This window comes from Vipera berus, assembly GCF_964194415.1.
Source record: "Vipera berus genome assembly, chromosome: 2".
NCBI lineage: Eukaryota > Metazoa > Chordata > Lepidosauria > Squamata > Viperidae > Vipera > Vipera berus.
The window spans coordinates 52,764,248-52,783,081 of NC_138203.1; positions in this window are offsets into that span (position 1 = coordinate 52,764,248).

The following is an 18,834-nucleotide window of genomic DNA, read 5'->3' on the forward strand; positions in this document are numbered from 1 at the left end:
GAGCAACATATTTGTCCTTTAGACTTCTTTCCTGCTAATATGCAGCCTGCAGGATGTTAAGGATCATCATATTTCTCCAACACCGTAGAGTTCCCATAATAATTTTGGATTGCTCAGAGTCAGAATTAGGACATATGTAGTAAGCTAACTTTTTGTTACATTTCAGTGCAATCATATATCATAAAATTATAAAAGTCATTTAGGTTATTGAATCCAATACCCTTCTCATTAAAGAAATTCAGGTTAAGGTATTCTTAACAGATGGATGTCTAGCCTTTAACTGAAGACATGCAGTGAAGGAAAAAGTACTATCTCTCTAGTTAATTGGTTCCTCTATAGAACTACATTTACTCTTTCAGAAAAAAGAAAAAAAGAAAAGTTAACATTCAAACAGAAATGATCTTCCTATAACTTAAACCTATTATTCTATATCCTGATTCCAGTGGTGGGATTCAAATATGTGAACAACCACTTTATTTATTTATTTATATTTTTTATTTATTATTGGGACTTATATGCCGCCCTATCTCCCAAAGGACTCAGGGCGGCTAACAACAATAACATACAATAAATACAGAAGTTAAGATAAAATTAAAATTAAAGGCCCCTGTACAATAAATTAAAATAAATTAATTAAAAAATTAAAAAATTAAAAAACATAAATTAAAAATAAATTAAAAACATAATTAAATCCCTGTCAGTCCAGGTCAGCCAGGTGGAAAAGGAGTGTTTTGAGGCCGCGGCGAAAGGACTGGAGATCCGGGGCCATCCGAAGCTCAGGGGGGAGCTGGTTCCACAGGGCTGGTGCTCCCACAGAGAAGGCCCTCCCCCTGGGGGTTGCCAGCCGACATTGTCTAGCCGACGGTACCCTGAGGAGGCCTTCTCTGTGTGAGCGTACTGGGCGATGGGAATTTGTTCCCGGTAGCAGATGGTCCTGCAAGTATCCCAGGCCTAAGCCATGTAGGGCTTTAAAGGTAAGTACCAGCACCTTAAATCTCACCCGGAGGGCAACCGGTAACCAATGCAGCTCACGCAGGAGGGGTGTAATATGGGAGTATCGGGGTGCTCCCATCACTACCCGTGCAGCCGCACTCTGCACCAGCTGAAGCCTCTTGGTGGTCTTCAAGGGCAGCCCCATGTAGAGAGCATTGCAGTAATCTATACGGGAGGTAACGAGTGTGTGGGTGACTGTACGTAGGGCATCTCAGTCCAGAAAGGGGCGCAACTGGCGTACTAGGCGAATCTGGGCAAAGGCCCCCCTAGCCACGACTCCAATATGATCTTCAAAACTGAGTCATAAATCCAGGAGGATGCCTAGATTGCGTGCTCTATCAACGGGAGGTAACACCTCTCCTCCTATAACCAAAGATGGAACCTCTTGGACTAAATGAGATGCCGGTACGTAAAGCCACTCAGTCTTGGCCGGGTTGAGCCGGAGCCTGTTCTTTTCCATCCAAATCTGTACTGCTTCCAGGCAACGGGACATCACATCAAGGGCATCACTGGGTTGGTTCGGGGTGGAGATGAAAAGCTGGGTATCATCAGCATATTGATGATACCTCACCCCGAAGCCACGGATGACCTCTCCCAGCGGCTTCATATAGATGTTGAACAGGAGAGGCGAGAGTACCGACCCCTGAGGCACCCCACAACTAAGAGGCCTAGGGGTTGACCTCTGCCCCCCTGCCAACACCGTCTGCAAACGGCCCGAGAGGTAGGAGGAGAACCACCGCAGAACGGTGCCTCCCACTCCCAACTCCTCAAGACGACACAGCAAGATACCGTGGTCGATGGTTTCAAAAGCCGCTAAGAGATCTAATAGGACCAGGATAGAGGAATAACCCCTATCTCGGGCCCGCCAGAGATCATTCACCAGCGCGACCAATGCCGTCTCCGTGCTATACCCGGGCCTGAAACCCGATTGGTATGGATCCAGATATTCAGTTTCCTCCAGAACCAAAGGGAGCTGCCGTGCCACCACGCTCTCAATGACCTTTGCAAGAAAGCGAAGGTTGGAGACAGGATGAAAGTTATTTTAAATAGCTGGATCCAATGCAGGTTTCTTAAGGAGGGGCCTTACCACCGCCTCTTTCAAGGCGGCAGGGAAGTACCCTTCACTCAGTGAGGCATTGATAACTGCTAGGAGCCAGGCTCGTGTAACCTCCTAAGACACATAGACCAGCCAGGAGGGAAACGGGTCCAACAAACACGTGGCGGCACTTAATTTCCCCATGATCCTGTCCACTTCATCCGGAGTCACAGGATCAAACTCTTCCCAAATGTTCTCGGCCAAACTCATCGTTTTCCTCTCATCAGATACTGCCCAGTCAGAGTCCAGACCAGCCCGAATCTGAGCAATTTTGTCCACCAGATATTTACTAAATTCCTCGGCCCGTCCTTGTAAGGGGTCCTCTCCCGTCCCTTGATTTAAAAGGGAGCGGGCCACCCTAAACAGGGCGGCCGGGCGGTTATCTGTGGATGCAATGAGGGTGGTGAAGTAAGCACGCTTTGCCACCTCCATTGCCACAAGATAAGATCTAGAAAAGGATCTTAACTGTGTTCGGTCAGACTCGGACCGACTGGTTCTCCAAATTCTCTCTAGGCCCCTTCTCCGGCGTTTCATCTCCCGCAGGTCCTTGGAGAACCAAGGAGCGAGCCGGGACCTACGCCGGGTCAGAGGCCGCAAAGGCACAACGCGGTCGAGAACTTCCGAAGCAGCCTGTTGCCAGGCATTAACTTAGGACTCGACCGGGCTGTGGGAGAAGGAGGTAGGAATCAATCCAAACGCTGTCTGGAACCTATCTGGGTCCATCAGGCACCTGGGGTGGAACCATCTAGTCGGTTCTGCCTCCTGACAGCGGGGGTGACGTGACGGAGGCCCAACCGCAGGAGATCATGGTCTGTCCATGAAAGGGGTTGAGATGTTGGAGTAACACCCCCAGACCATTAAGCCACTGCCCAGAGATCAAAATAAGATCAGGCGTGTTTCCCCCCTCGTGAGTCGGGTCCTGAATAATATGGGTCAGGTCCATGGCCATCATGGAAGCCATGAACTCTTGGGCCACCTCCGATGCACCGCCCAGGGAAGGCAGATTAAAATCTCCCAGAACCATAAGTCTGGGAAATTCAACTGCCAATCCCGAGAGGGCATCAAGTAGCCTGGGTAGAGCCATTGCTATGCAGCTTGGAGAGAGGTATGCAAGCAGCAGGCCCAACTGACCACCAGGACCCCACCTTAAGAGGAGGGACTCACATCTGTGGACGGAGGGTCTCTCTAATAATGACCGCCACGCCACCTCCCCTACCCTGAGCCTGAGGTTGATGCAGCACACGGAAACCTGGAGGGCATAGATCAATCAGAGGGACCCCTCCCTCCGGGCCCAACCAAGTTTCCGTGATGCATGCCAGGTCTGCGCCTTCCTCCTCGATCAAATCATGGATGAGGGGAGCTTTATTCACAACAGACCTGGCATTTAAATAGATCAGCCTGAGCTCAGGTGTCTGCCCTCCCCCTTCCCCAGGAGAGCAGGTGAGAGCCAGAGGGTCAGAGCGTGCCACAGCTCGAAAATAGCGGGGGCGTGATCCCAGATTATGATATGGCCCTCTGTTCATCCATCTGCCGCCATTCCCAATCACCGTGGGGATCGCTATCCCTACCCCATCCCCCTGGGTCCGAAGACTCTCCCCGGCTCCCATATTGCCATGGCCATCAGCCAACCTAGACTGAGAAAGGTCGGGTAGAATCTTCCTCTCATTCTGCCGGGCCTGACCCTCCCCCCTCCCTAACCCTTCAAAAAAATTTAAAAGAAAACCCAAAAGCCTCTTTTTAGCGCCATGCCACCTCTCGGGGTCCCAAGACCTGTCATTAAGGAAACGGCGGCGCAGGTTGGATGGCCACATCTGAGAGAGGGAGGAAGCTCTCAGGGCAAGTAGCTCATTTCTGGTGTAAGCCATCAAAAGGTAGAAATAAGAGCAAAGAACGAGTTGGCTGGAACAAACTGCATATTAAATCCACAGAGCTGAAATAGTGGTTCCTGAAAACATGGTCACCCTCTCACAGTGACCAAGATGTCAGGAAAACCACTATCCAGCCCTGGGTAGGTCGCAGGAGGAGAGAAAGTCCGATGGCTGGTAGAATAGTCTATTGGTGGTGAACTTCGCAGCTCCGGTGATGAATGGTGATAATTCATCCATCTCCATGTCCTAGATATCATCGTGACCAAGGGGCTGTAGTAAGTCTCCGGATAAAGAAAATGGAGGAGGGTTATCTCAGATTTCAAGTATGACTCCCGAGGAGATAACCACCATCTTGGGCGCCATCCGGCATGCCCCACCTCCATTTTTAGCTTCAAGTGGTCCCAGATGTTTCCACCCTCCAGACCAGTCCAGGAGGGTTCCAAACGGCGCTCAAACCATCGGATGGTGGCCTTCACCATCCAAAAAACCTCCATTGGGGGGGAAGCTCACCGATCTAACAGATGGGCAGATGAGCTCGGCAGCCACAAGTCCAGGAGCTTCACCATCCGGACCACCTTTCTAGGCTGCCCCAGGCCATTACAGCTCCACCGCAGGCCGCTGCAGGACCAGACCGCCTCTTCAGGCCTTTGCAGGTCCATTGCAAGCCACCGCACGCCGCACACCGTAGTAGGCCCTTTACCAGCCGATTTGCAGGCCGCCGCAAGATACCACCAGCTGCCGCCGGCTGTTGTATGTCTTCTGCCAGCCCAAATGAGCCAGCACATGCCACACGCTGCACGCCGCAGCAGGCCCATCGTCGGCCACTTTGCAGGCTGCCGTCGGATGCCGCCGGCCGCTGCCGGCCATTGTAAGTCGCCCGCCTGCCCAACTGAGCCGTCCCGTTCGGCCATCTCATGTCCGGGAGCCTTGCTGCCCCGCCGCCTCGCCGCCCCCTCTAGAGCCGCCCCGCCATCATCTCCAGCGCTCATACGGGCTCCACCAAAGCCTCGGAGGGTCCTGTCACCCATCCGGGCTAGAGAACAACAGCCCCATGCAGGACCCCATGCCAAACTCGCTCCCCTCATTCTCTGCGATCAGCTATGAGCGACCATCTTTTCTGGAGGCATGTTCTAGATATTCACAGATAGTTCTCTGTGTGGATGCCATTTCTGGGCCTGGGCAACAAAAAATTAGCTACCAGTTCTGCCAAAGTGGTGCAAACTGGCTGAATCCCACCATTGCTGCATTTTGAATTATTAGGAACAAGATGTGCTGTGAGACATCTTTTCGGGCATTTGAATAGTGTCATTTCGCCTCATCTTTCTTCTCTAAGCAACATTTCAATCCTTTCCATCACTCTTTGTAAGCTTTGTGTCTCTCCCCTTTTCTAATCCTAGTCCAATTTTCTTGAATCCTTCATCAAACCTATCCAGAATTGGACATAATATTCAAGTAGTGAGTTTAAGTCTTTAATTTTAAGTTCCTTTATATGGGTTAATCATGACTTATATTACTTCAGTCTTCTAGGATTGAATAACTTTTGTTTTATTCTTGAAGATATTTGCTACCCTTATCACTAGTTAAATATTTGTTTGTCAAGATTAATAGTTTCGAGGTCCACAATTTCTTGGTTGTTGGTGAATATTTGCTATTGCTGTTAGTTTTCTCAATTATAATTTTAAAAAGAAATACCTGTATTTAATTTTTGTTGTTTTGAAATACTGTAGGTAAAGATTTTCTACAAAATCCATAAAAATGTATCATGGAAAAAATGAATTTGTTTCATATTATGATGAATGTAGTAAATTTATTTCACCTGAGCCATAACTGGAACATTTTATCCTTTGCACTGGTTGATCAATTAGCTTTCTGGACACGGAGTCTTCCATTAACTTTGTTTGGCTTTAAGTACTTTTTCTTAGTTTGCATGGCTGAATATTAACTTTGGCATAATATATATACACCAAACTATGAAGAAATAAATTACACTGAATCTCACAGACAACTTCTTATGCCTTCTTAGGCAAAAGTTGCTTATTAAGTTTATATCCTGCTTTTTCTTCAGACTGGAGGTCACTTTCATGGTGATTCTATTCTTTTTTTCTGTGAATAACCTTGTGAGAAAAAGTGACTAATCCCACCCAATTAAAGGTTGGAATGTGATTTTCCAGTTCTTCCATATATTAATCAAAGTGTCTGTTTAATTTTAACAAATAACTAGTCTTCTCTTGTATTCTAGCCCATCTATTAATGCTTTATTTGCTATAAACTTTGCTATAAATTTGAAATATCAGTTACTTGGTAGTCATTTGTTTCAAGAAATTAGATTGCTTCAAGAAATTCAATCCTAATACTTACTATAGATCAGTTAAACTACAGTTCATTGAACAAGCCATCGTTAAGCTAAAATAAGTCATATTATGTCTTAATATTATAAGTGAACTATGCCAACCTACTTTTATTTTAGCTGCTCTTATGTTGTGTAAACTTCTTTAAAATAAAAAGACAAATGTACAGTGGCGTAGCGTGGGTTGTCAGCACCCGGGGCAAGGCAAGTAATTTGCGCCCCCTAACCCGTGGATTTTAGCACTCGAGTCTCTTCCACTAGCTCAGGAATTCTGGGAGTTGAAGTCCATGAGTCATAAAAGAGCCAAGGTTGCCTACCCTTGAGTTAGGTTCAAGGCAAAAAAGGGTCTCTGGAGAAGAGGGAAAATGCTAGTTTAAAACTGAAACAAGGCAACTTTAAGGTGCCTCAGCTGTGATTTAGGATGAGACAAAGAGAGGACATGGCGTTGAAAATGGTTAATGGGGCATGTTTGTTCCACTCTTAGTGGATGTCAAGATAAACCCCACGAGAGAATGACCTTACAACAGATGTGAATAGGCTTGGACTACGTTTGTAGATTGAGTGCATACATCACATGGAGCGATGATGGGCTTCATCAAGATTTATGATCCCACAATTGGCTAGTTTTCTCCATCTTGTCCTAAACCCTGGATACCAACCATGGTTTATGGCTTAGCATGTGGTGTGGGGTGACCCAACATGTTAGGCAACAAACAATGACTTCCAACTTACAATGCCTCAGCTTCCCAAGGTTATTCCAAAGCCGGAAAAGCCAACCAACCCACCCTGCAGCTTTGCCTGCTTAGGCTGAACCCCAGGAGTTCATACTTGCTGTGGTGCCTGACCTATTTTCTGCCCAGACGCTGCTTATCCAAGCCAAGCCGCCTCCTTCTCTTTGGCACCTCGCCCCAAAGATTTGCCGGACTGGCTGGAAACTCTCGCTGCTGGCGACGTGTGTCGGGGGGGCGTCCTGATCGCCTCCTGCAGGGGGAACCGAGTGGCCACAGAGAGTCAATACGGCAGGAGGAGGAGGAGAAGGAGGAGGAGGAGGAGCAGCAAGCAGCCGCAGGTGCGGCGGCTGCAGTTGTTACCTTTACCTCCGGGAAAGGAGGAGATGGGGGCGGGAGCTGGGTCGGGGGGGCGGGCTTGCAGGTTGAGAGCCAAGCGGAGGAGAGCCGCGGTGGGAGAAAGAGAGGGAGGCGAGACGCCGCCAAGCCTCCCCACCCCCACCCGAGAAAGGAGGCGATCCGCAGCCGCGAGAGGACGGGATCCCGCTCTAGCTGGGCGCAGCGAATGCGGTTGCTTTCTATGCTCCGCCCACTCGCTCGCTCCTCCGACCCTCGGTGAAGCAGAATCGTCCCCCTCCGGTGAGCTTAATGGGCGCCCCCCCAGATGTTGCGCCCGGTGCGGCCGCCCCCCCCTGCACCCCCCACGCTACGCCACTGCAAATGTATGAGCCACACTGAATTTTAAGGACATGGAAGGACATGCAACAATTTTCCCCCTATTGCATCCTAACATACAATTTAACTCATTAATTAAATGCAGGTGTTCCACATTATACTTTTCTGACAATGGTAGCTGAAACAATATGTAACATTAGTAATTCAATATAAATCATATCAGTAAAACACTACTTAACATCCTTTTCTAAAGAAATGATTAAAATACATACAAATACATATGTAGCCTATATAGCACAGTTAAAAAATAATGACCACTGTAGCCATCCAGCTGAATAAACTCCTAGATTAAAGCACTGCTATGCGACACCACTTATACATTACTTCAAGCTGTGTTGCTTCAAACTGCAGAAGAAATTCCAGACATGTAGTTGCCTAAGGCTACAGTCATTTTGAACCAGAACTTGTGATAGCAAGGTTACAGAAGAGTCAGGGAAAAGAAAAACATACACACATTAGTGACTCACCAGCTAATGTTATGATACTCAAAGACACCATTGTTCTTGGTGGTCCACTTGAAAGCTGGGCTGCAGACTTTAAGTGCAACAATCACAGACAGCAAGTATGTGCAAAGGGAAAGGCAGTGCTAGACTTCAATAATGTTATGGGAATTTGTCATCTATACAAAAATAGAGTCTTTTAAAAATTCTTTATGTATAAGTCAATACCTGTATAATTAGGTGGAAGAGATTTCTATGACATAAAACCCAGCTTTCTGTTCCACAAATCCTGCCTTGACTAAAACATTGGAAAGTGCTTGGCTTACAGTAATTTACTAGTAACCTATCCATCTCTCTTAAACAGCTATTCTCAACTAAATATAAAAGCATCAACATAGTAGAACAAATTATTTGGAAGAAATATCAGAAGGCATATCAAATAAATGACACTTTGAAATTTTACAATACTGAAACACACAGACAGCTTTGACTGAGTGTAAATTATATTACACAGCAATGTTTTCATAATTAAGGATACTTATATCTTAGTCATCTTTCATCTGGATCACTGCAATGTCTCTACAAGGGACTTCCCTGAGGATCATTCAGCTAGTCCCTAATGCAATGGCATGAATAGTTATGGACACACCATGATATCTACATGTAATATCTCTGCTGTTCAAGATAAACTGGTTACTGCTGGGCTTCAGGATACAGTGCAAGATGCTGATTGTCACTTACATGACATTTAGACCTTCTTATTTGAGAGACTGTCATTCTGTCTTGCTGTCTGCCTACCCTATAATATTTGACAAAGTTATCATCTATGAAGCAAGGTCCCACCTATCTTATTAAAACAATATTATATGATGGGACTCAGGAAGATGCCTTCTATATAATAGCACTTGGCCTCTGGAATGGCAGCCTTTTAGACCTCAGTCTGACCTCTGCTGTTTTTAAGACAAGCCTTAAAGATCTGACTCATTCCCCAGGCTAAGGTTTGGTATGGATCATGGAAGGGTGATTTTGTTATCACTGTGTCTGCTGTTTTCCTATTTAGCTATCTTTCCCTTTTTCATGATTTAATTAATGTACTGAGGCTTTATGTTTTTAATCTGAATATTGCAAGAGTTGTTCTAAGTGGGCAGCCTGCAAATATGATAAAGTATAGGCAAACTGCTGTTTTCATCAACCAGATGCCCTAGGTTGTCCCATCGCTTTGTCTAATAGTAGAACAAGTTCAATTAAAGTAAGTGCAGAATGTATTGAGAGAAAGTACATTAATCTGATTTTTAATTATTCCATTTAGTGTTTATGAGATAACATCTTTTATTTCAAATGTTTTCAAAGCATGATTCAAAAATGATGTTTTGTTGATTATACTATATTTATACATTTTAATTCATTGGTTATTTCCTGAGTCTTCTTCAAAAATTACATTAATATGAAATGCTTGGGTACAGTACAATATTCCCTTAGAACTGATCCTTTAGGACTCAGTACAAATTCAGGAATATTGTGTAAAATGTTAACAAACATCAAGCTACAAAATTAATGGTAAACTAATATGGAACTTTCTTTAGAATAAATATCACTTTAGCCAATTAGTTCTTTTCCAGCTCTATTACCCATTGAGCAGGAAGTTTGACTCTATCACATTTATGTCCAAGAAATTTCCTCAATAATTTATTTATTCAATAAGCAGAAATAAGATCTTCTCTTCTCCTTTCAGATTACTTCTATCTGCTGCCTTTACCAGTTGGATGTCTTCTGTATCCTGCTGTATGGGCATTCTTCCCACCTGCTTCCTGGCTTCATATAGACATTCCTGCAGTATTTCTACTACAATAGACTTAAGAAAGCTGGATGAATTCTAATCCTTTTGACACAGCTGACAATGACTGCAAGCACCCTCTAACAGCTGAGTAGTAATTTTAAATATAAACACTGAAATGACAGCCACAGTTGCCTAGAACCAATCTCAAACTCATCTGAAGTCTAGAATTAAAGAAAGCCACTTATTAAAGAACTGTTCTGCCTTTTTAGTATTTAAACTAAAACAGCTGCATATGGATGAATTTCACTACAACTGGGGTATTGTGGTTACAGCATTTGTTACAGATAACATTTGTCCCTGTTATGTGAACAAATTCAGGAATATAATGTAAATGGATCACTTCTCATTTACAATTGACCCCTTTAAAGAAAATATCAATGCAAAAGAGCTATTTGTACAAAATTACAATAGTCATAATTATTTAATATTTAATATACAAAGGCATATGCTCATATGCCAGGGGTCTTCAAACCTGGCCCTTTTATGACTTGTGGACTTCAATTCCCAGAATTCCTCAGCCAGGCACGCTGGCTGAGGAACTCTGGGAGTTGAAGTCCACAAGTCATAAAAGGGCTAAGTTTGAAGACTCCTGTCATATGCATTCAACTTACTGTAGTGGCGAAAAATGATATTTACATTTAAATCAGTATCCAACAGAATTCATCTACTGTATTCACATTCTACATTTCCTTGTGATGCTTGTTATGGTCCATCTGTATTCTGCTCCATGAATTGCTGGACAGGAGAAGAGAGTTTCCACCATCTCTCTAATTAGAAAGTTTTGATTTTCTCCCCATTGTTCCTCGTGAACTGTATGATGCCCTTTCACAATATTTTCAAAAACTGCCAAAAACTATTCATAAATTTTCCTCAACTCTAATCAAACATTTTTCAGTGAGACTTGACAAACACTACATGTATCTGTCTAAGAGCATCTTCAATTACCCTTCTTTAGATGTCTCATTCCAATTGAGATTAGGAGGGCAGCATCTTTAATTACCCATTTTAGTGCATTGTAGCAAAAACATGTCATCCCTTTATACTCCTGAATACCTTTGGTGCTTTCTGAACTTGGTTGTTTGCTTGAAGATATGTCGTTATCCAACTGGGTAACATCATCGCTGCAAGCAGACACCACACTTACATTGAATTTTTTTAAAAAAAACAAACCAAAATCAGAGAGCATTGAGAACTCCACAGTTAAACCTGAGTTACAGATATTCTCTTCTGTTGGAACTTTATTACATTCCTGATTTAATAGAGAGAACTAATTTAATTCTGAACTTGGAACAAGTGCCTGAGTGTTGCAGCTTTTCATTTCTTTAATTCATAAACATCTTTTTCCAGTTTGTTGTAGTGGTTAAAGTCACTGGGCTTAGAAACTGAGGATCCATGAATTCTAGGCTTCCCTTAGGTGTAAAGCCAGCTGGATGACATATGGCCAATCACTTTCTTTCAGCTCTAGGAAGACGGCAATGACAAACCAATCCATAAATGATTAGAAAACAGCATGGACTTGCCCAAGCAATCACTAGGTGTCAAGAATGAATCAAATGCACAAAACAAACAACACTGAAAATGCATGCCGAAGAACAAAATCCCAAAAAAGAAAATCTTAATATGTTCAAACATATAGTTGCATATTTTATTTATGTACACATATGATCCTGCACATTGATCATTGATCGTGCAAAAAGATTGATCCAATAATCTAAAAAATATTATTTGATTTTCAAACTGTTTTAAGAATGTCAGAATTAAAAAGGTATTCATTAATTGATTTTATATCCCATCTTAGTATTAAAATAGTGTCCAAAACAAAGATTGGCACAAAGATAATTAAAGGTACAATTATATTGTGTTTACTTAAATATTTGTTATATTTATTTTCTGATCTTCCTCCAAAATAGCATAGAGAGTAGGTGCTTCCTATTCTCATGCTCCCATGAACAATTCCTGTGGGATAGATTAGGCAGAGAAGCAATGGATGGCCACAAAGCAACTTTTAAAAAAAAATAATCAATTTTGAAAATTTATCTGGCTACCAATGTTAAACTGCTTAGAATCAGAGGGAATCGGGCATATAAATTGAGTAATTTGTTGTTATTTTTTATTTAAATTTAACATTGATACATTAATGTTATTACATTAATGTATTAATAATGTATTAATAATACATTAATAATTTTATTAATTAAAAGCAAAATAAATAAAGCACAATGCCACAAAAGCCCATCTTAAACACAATATCTGCTTGAATAATATAGCACTGCTTCTCTTTGTGTCAGTAAAAATGAATTTAGCCTTCTCTGTCTTACCAAGGTGTCCCAATACCTATGAATGCTCCTAAGGATATTGCTTATTTTCCCACCAAACAAATTCCATGGCTTTTTAAAAGCATATCTCCTAAAAATCTCAAAGCCCAGACAAGATTGCAAGGAAAAAATCTTTTTCCAAGAATCCTGGTGCCTATTCATTATTGGTATTACTAGTATTTTGATCTATGTCAGGAGGCTAACTTCAGTTCTTAAATTATTGTAACCAGACAATCATAAGAGTCCTGTAACTAGGCCCAATTTAGTGCCTATTGTTAGTTTTCTGAACAGCATTGTTGATGTTTTCCAATACCAGTTTCAGAGTCCAACAATATTCTTTTGTATTATTAATTTTTTTGTCCCTCCTCCTCTTTTTTTCTTTTCTTTTCTTTCTTTTTTTTAGAAGGTGACACTTGGTAACTGGAATCCCTTGGGGAAAAAAAATGTGGAGTCAAGGGCGATGGTTGAATCACTCCTGATCTTTGGTAGAGTCAAAGGGATGTGAGAAGACAAGCCAGCTAGATATGGTTCATTCTTTAATTTCCTCCCTCAGAAGAAATAAACAAAATGTGCTTTAAAGCAAAATTTTATTTCAATTTCTTCTCCATTTCCCTTTTCTTGCATTGAATGTCTTATAAGGCAGTTTGGACATTTAGTTTTGTTTATTTTTGGTGAAAGAAAAATAAGAAAGGAGGAAAAGAGATAAAGAATTATACATGAAAAATAAATACAATTTGAAAACTTAGTCTTGGAAAAATATCTAGTATGTTTGAGGTTTATAAGAAGGCATTCATTTCTGGGGGAAAGAGGGGATGGAGGTATGACTGACACAGTAGCAAACAAAACAATCTTCTGAATTCCTAGGAGTTAGCTAAACAGCAGAGTTTACTCTCTATCTACAAAGAGCTACTCAGTGTCTGAACTAGTGACTGAACTCTGCAGAAATGAGAAGAAGTGAAAAAAATAATGATAGCTAAGACCGTTAGATTGTTTTCTATGAACCTGAACTTTCAAATGCACTTAAAACTCATGGTTCTCCCATATTTATATTTTTCACTTTTGTTGACTTCTCCATTGTGAATCATAACTTCACTATCACTAAATATATCAACAGTGAAAAGGAGAATGAAGCTGTCATAGAGCAGCCTGCTACTCCTTAATGGAAATTTTCAAATTTAGATAAGGGAAGGTGAAAATTAAAACTGGACAAACTTAACCAATTTCAAAGTTATCTTCTCCTTCAGTATATTCATTGCACTTTGGACTGCATATTTTTCTTCCTTAAAAGTAAAAATTATATGGATCCAAATCCAAGTATGAAATGGAAGACAGGAGTCTATAAGATTAGAATTGGTTTTAAATGAAAAATAAAAAAGTTTTGTGCTACTAAATGCAGGTTTAAATCATAGAGTTTAAGTAGGATACCAATTATCATTCCCTGAGCTTTGAACCTTTCTTAAAGCCATCTAGAGTCACGTAAAAATGAGATATAAATTGAATGAATAAATAAATAAAGTTTGCCAGCCATTGCCATAATGGCTTCTTGTCCCTTAGGGATTTTGATTTTTATGACGGATTGCAAGTTCAAAATCTTTTTGTTTAAAGTTGGAAGTGCTGCATTGGGAATCCCTGACTTTAAAGCTTGCAATGTTATGGCCTACAAATGGCAATGTGACTTTGAGAATCACTTCACTGATGTAAAGTTACCTTTTTTGAAGAGAGCTTTCAATGGGTTTTTGGGACAACATTACTGCAGATCTATCTTAGATTCCACATTACAACAATAAATCTTGTGGTCTGTCTGCCAAATATTGGAGGGCATATATTAGAAGCCAAGCATATGATTATGCATTGTATGTGGCCCAGTGTAAATAAGAAGCATATTTTCCCAGAACAGATAAGGCAAATATTTAATGATAAGCATGACTGTCATATTTATTTCCATATTAGACAGGTGCCTAAAAGTCCCATTACCTCTGATACTGAGCAAATACCGAGTAGACTGATATTGAGTCTATTCAATTGAATAATTATGAAAATCCTAGGAATTCTACTTGAATAAGATTTTGATAGATATTGGTTCTTTGTCCTCACAGTCCTGGTGGATAGAAGCCCCAGTAAATAAATAAATAAATAACTATTTGTCAGGGAATTGCGCAGCAGGTTTCCAAATGGAGTCAGAGACACTGAGACAAGCCAGTTTTATATAAATAAATATATTTACAGGAAATAAGATAGGCAAAAAGGAGCATTGTCAGGTAAATCAATACAGCATAAACATCGTGAGGTCAATCACAGAGAGCACACATAGCACATAGAGGAAAAAAGGCGGGAAACAAGGAAACTCCCCCTTTTCACTCATAGCGACCAATTGCAGCTCAGTTTCCCCCATGCAGTGGACAGCTCTTTTCAACTAATTAGCTATAACTGTGTGTTCTTAATCATGGTCCAATCCTTCACTACTCCAGCTATTAAATTTTAAATATTTTAACATTATTATTCTTAAACAATTCCTTAATGGGAAAGTAATGTTAATGAAAAGGATATATTTATTGATAACTGTACAAAGTTTTGTATACAAGCCCAATTTTTGGCTCTTGTCATTGTCACTAATAGATTGTATACATATTTCTGTATCAACAAAGGAAAATATTTGAGCTTGGTTGCTTTTTTTGCAGAGGCTTCATTACCCAAATTAGGTAACATTAACGATGCTAGCATTATCATAGATTGGGTAATGAAGATTGGTTTCAGTTCAACATTTTATTGAATTCAAAGAATACTTCTGAATCAATTATGTTATCAGTGTGTGTTTAATTGTTTAAAAATACACAACAATGCAGGATGGGCAACTTGTCTAGCTGAATGGACCAAATATTGAGGATTGGGTTCATTCATTTAATGTTCAGAGCAGCATATACAATCTTCTCCTTCTCTATTCCAAAGCACTTACAATCCAATTGGAAGACCCATGGAAAGTCAATTGGCTGGTTATTAAAAATCCTGGAAGTTGTGGTTCAGTACAGCCACTGTTTTTTTTTACCCACACATAAGTAAAGAAGCAGGAAGCAGGGATCATTCCTACTGCCCTGCTTCCAATTCTCTCTCTCTCTCTCTCTCTCTCTCTCTCTCTCTCTCTCTCTCTCTCTCTCTCTCTCTGTGTGTGTGTGTGTGTGTGTGTGTGTGAGAGAGAGAGAGAGAGAGAGATCTGTTGTATAGAACCTGAGAGCAAATAGCTCTGTCTGAATAATTTTCACATCAATGTATGCATGGTAAGAGATAGATTTTAAAAGGACTATGTATTTTTTTCATTTTGCCCTTGTTTTAATTCTTCTCTCATTTTAAAGAAAAGCCATTCATATATGCATTATTTTCTCCTCTGTATCCATCAATCCAAATGAAAACTTTTTGTTCAAACAGTTTTAGTAGTTGATGGTCATGGAAATTGGTTTCTAAGTTGTTTCAGCACAGAGATCATATGGGAAATATGTGATAATCAAATCATCATTCTGCAAACAAAATTGCCCTTTTTATACCATGCCATTAAAAAAATCCATTTTACTCTGCAGGGTATAAGGAAAGATTTAAAAGAATGAATCTCATTATTTATTATAGCATCATGCAACTAAAATGATTGCCTCCCTCTTCTTTTCTGAAAAATGATGGCATGATTTGTTTAGTTCCTATTGCTGCATTTAAACTCCTGGGTAGTAAGAAGGATCAAGCCATAAAAATAAATAAGATAAGACAACACAGTAGGTACACAAATTATATAGCAGCTAAGAACAAAATAGGGGATCTGAAATTCTTGCTAGAATTCATTTTACATGTAATGCTTGGAAAAAAATTATAACAAATTGAGATATAGAGTACAATTAAAATTAAATGAAAAAACCAACACATATCTACTGCAACAAAGCAATAAAAAGTTAACAGCAACTATTGGCTGAAATTAAATATCAGGGCTAAACATAAAGGATAGAAGCTTGCATAAGAACTAAAGTATTCATTAAAACCCAATTATGTATTCAATTCCTATAAACACAAATAAAATGGACTGCAAACTTTTCACAGACTTTCCTTTCTTCCAAATCTCATATTGCCTTTTAAGAGGAAGGCAATATGATGTAACATTTAGTTTATAGGTTATAAATGTAACATTTAGTTTATAGGTTATCAATTTTTCCCCAGGAACCTTCTAAAACACAAAGGGAAGAGTATCCAAAAGATACTTCAGATTTTATATAGAAATGTACGACATCATTAGACAACCTCCCTCATTTGTTGCTTTCCCTCCAGATATTTGAAATACAATTTCCCCTAAACACATACACATACATAAACACTTGCATTAAGCTTAAGGGGGTGATGGAATATAATTAATTAAATTTGAAATGACTGGTTTGGAAGAAGTTGTTGTTAAGTACATAAATTTAAACTTTCCTAAAGAGATTTCGGAAAACTTGGATTTTTTTGAAGGCTACAACCTCTATGGTTTTTACATAAAACATTTAAGGTAGTTTATTCAAACTTCCAGAACACTGATATATGGAATAGCTTGGAATTGTTCCCAAGGACAGGCATAACTTGTTTGAAAGAAGTACAAAACTTTAGGCAAATCATCATGCATTAATTTCATTTCACATTCTCCTTTATATTATTAAGTTGCCAGACCATTATTACTACAGGAAAATGGAAGACAGCCAATTAATTGGGTTGAAATATGATTTGAATATTAAAACTGCTTAGTTGAGTAAATTTAGTAAGACGTGAACTTAAACATATGCCACAGTATCTTCATAGAGTGATAACAAGGGAGTGTACACTTAGGTCATTACATCAAATGTTCTGCTTGTGGGAAATAAAAATTCAGACATCTTTACATAATCCAACAAATAAAGCCTTCTCTGGGAACTGGCATACTTCTCTTACTTAGAATAGGTGGTACCTTGCTTAGAATAGTTACTTGTTCAATAATAGTTACTGTGAGACAGATATTGGAGTCCCAGTGGACAATCACTTAAAATGAGTCAGAAGTGTGCTGCTGAAAAAAGCAAACACAGTTCTAGGCTACATTAATAGAGGGATTATGTGAAATATACTACCACTTCGTGATGCCTTGGTAAGACCATATTTGGAATATTGCATCCAGTTCTGGTCAGCACAATATAAAAAGGGTGTTAGGGTTCTAGAAAGAGAGCAGGGAAAAACAACAAAGATGATTAGAGGACTGGAGATACAAAACATACAAAAAACAGTTGGAAGAATTTGTTATGTCTAGTTTAATCCAAAGAAAACTAAGGGTGACATGATAGCAGTGTTTGAATATCTAAATATATATATAGCTACCACTTCTTCAAAGGGAGTTTGCAGCACACGTGATAATAAGCAATATCTGTCTCTTGCAACAACTGTAAAAGTAAGAAATTATATTATCCATTTCTGAAAATGCAGAGAAGTTGTGTCCTGTGGTATGCAGTTTGGCAGATAAAGCTAGTCCTTTGTGTAGAATAATATGGTATTTTAACAGGCAGATTCTGAATGGTGAAATTTCACAGATTATTGTCTCATTTTATCAGCTAAAAAATAGGGAAATGTATGCTGATATGCTAAAACAGTGTATCTGTATTGTATATATAACAACCAACAACAGGGAATCCTTTATGTCCCTTAATTAGCTAACAAAGTGAATTGGAAAGTATTTCCAGGGTTCAATTTTGACAACTTCCTTCTTTCTTTTGTGTTTTATTATTAAAAACTAGAGGAGCAGTAAGATAGGCCTAAATGTAATCTTATATGTTAGTTCAGGCACCAAAATAGAAAAGGAAATCATTTTCAAACGGTGAAATCATGAATTGCAGCAATCTCATTTCTGAGATCTCACAATATTTGATATTTTCATCTACAAACTTTCTGGATTTCAAGAGAAAACACAGAAGTATAATCACATTTGGTGATCTAATAAGGATTAGCCATTTTCCATCCCTTATTATTTCATTATATTAAATATGTTTTCCACTTGGAAATGTTTTGGGCATGTAAGCATTGTATACTACTGCAATCGGATATGAATACATATGCATTAATTTAATGTTAATTAAGTTCAAGATGAACAAGTGACTAAGAAGGGCAAACTTGGAATAGATTACTTATTACAGCCAATTACAATAATGTCTGTCTTCAGAAATGTCTCAAGTAACTTTTTAAAATAAATAAAGTATAAATAAAGACAAGCCTAAATTATTTCACAAAGGAGTAATATGGTTCAAAAATGATATGAGGGTTTTTCATAAATAATAGATGGAACATCCCCTGTATCCTGCTCACCAGTGTAGCTGAGATCACCAAAAAAAGAGGAGATCAAAATGTATCAAAAGTGTATTCCCTGAAACATCACAGGGAAGAAAGAGAGCAAGAAAGAGGAAGAAAAATAAAACTAAACCAAAATACAAAATGTCTGAAACCAGAGGCAAAG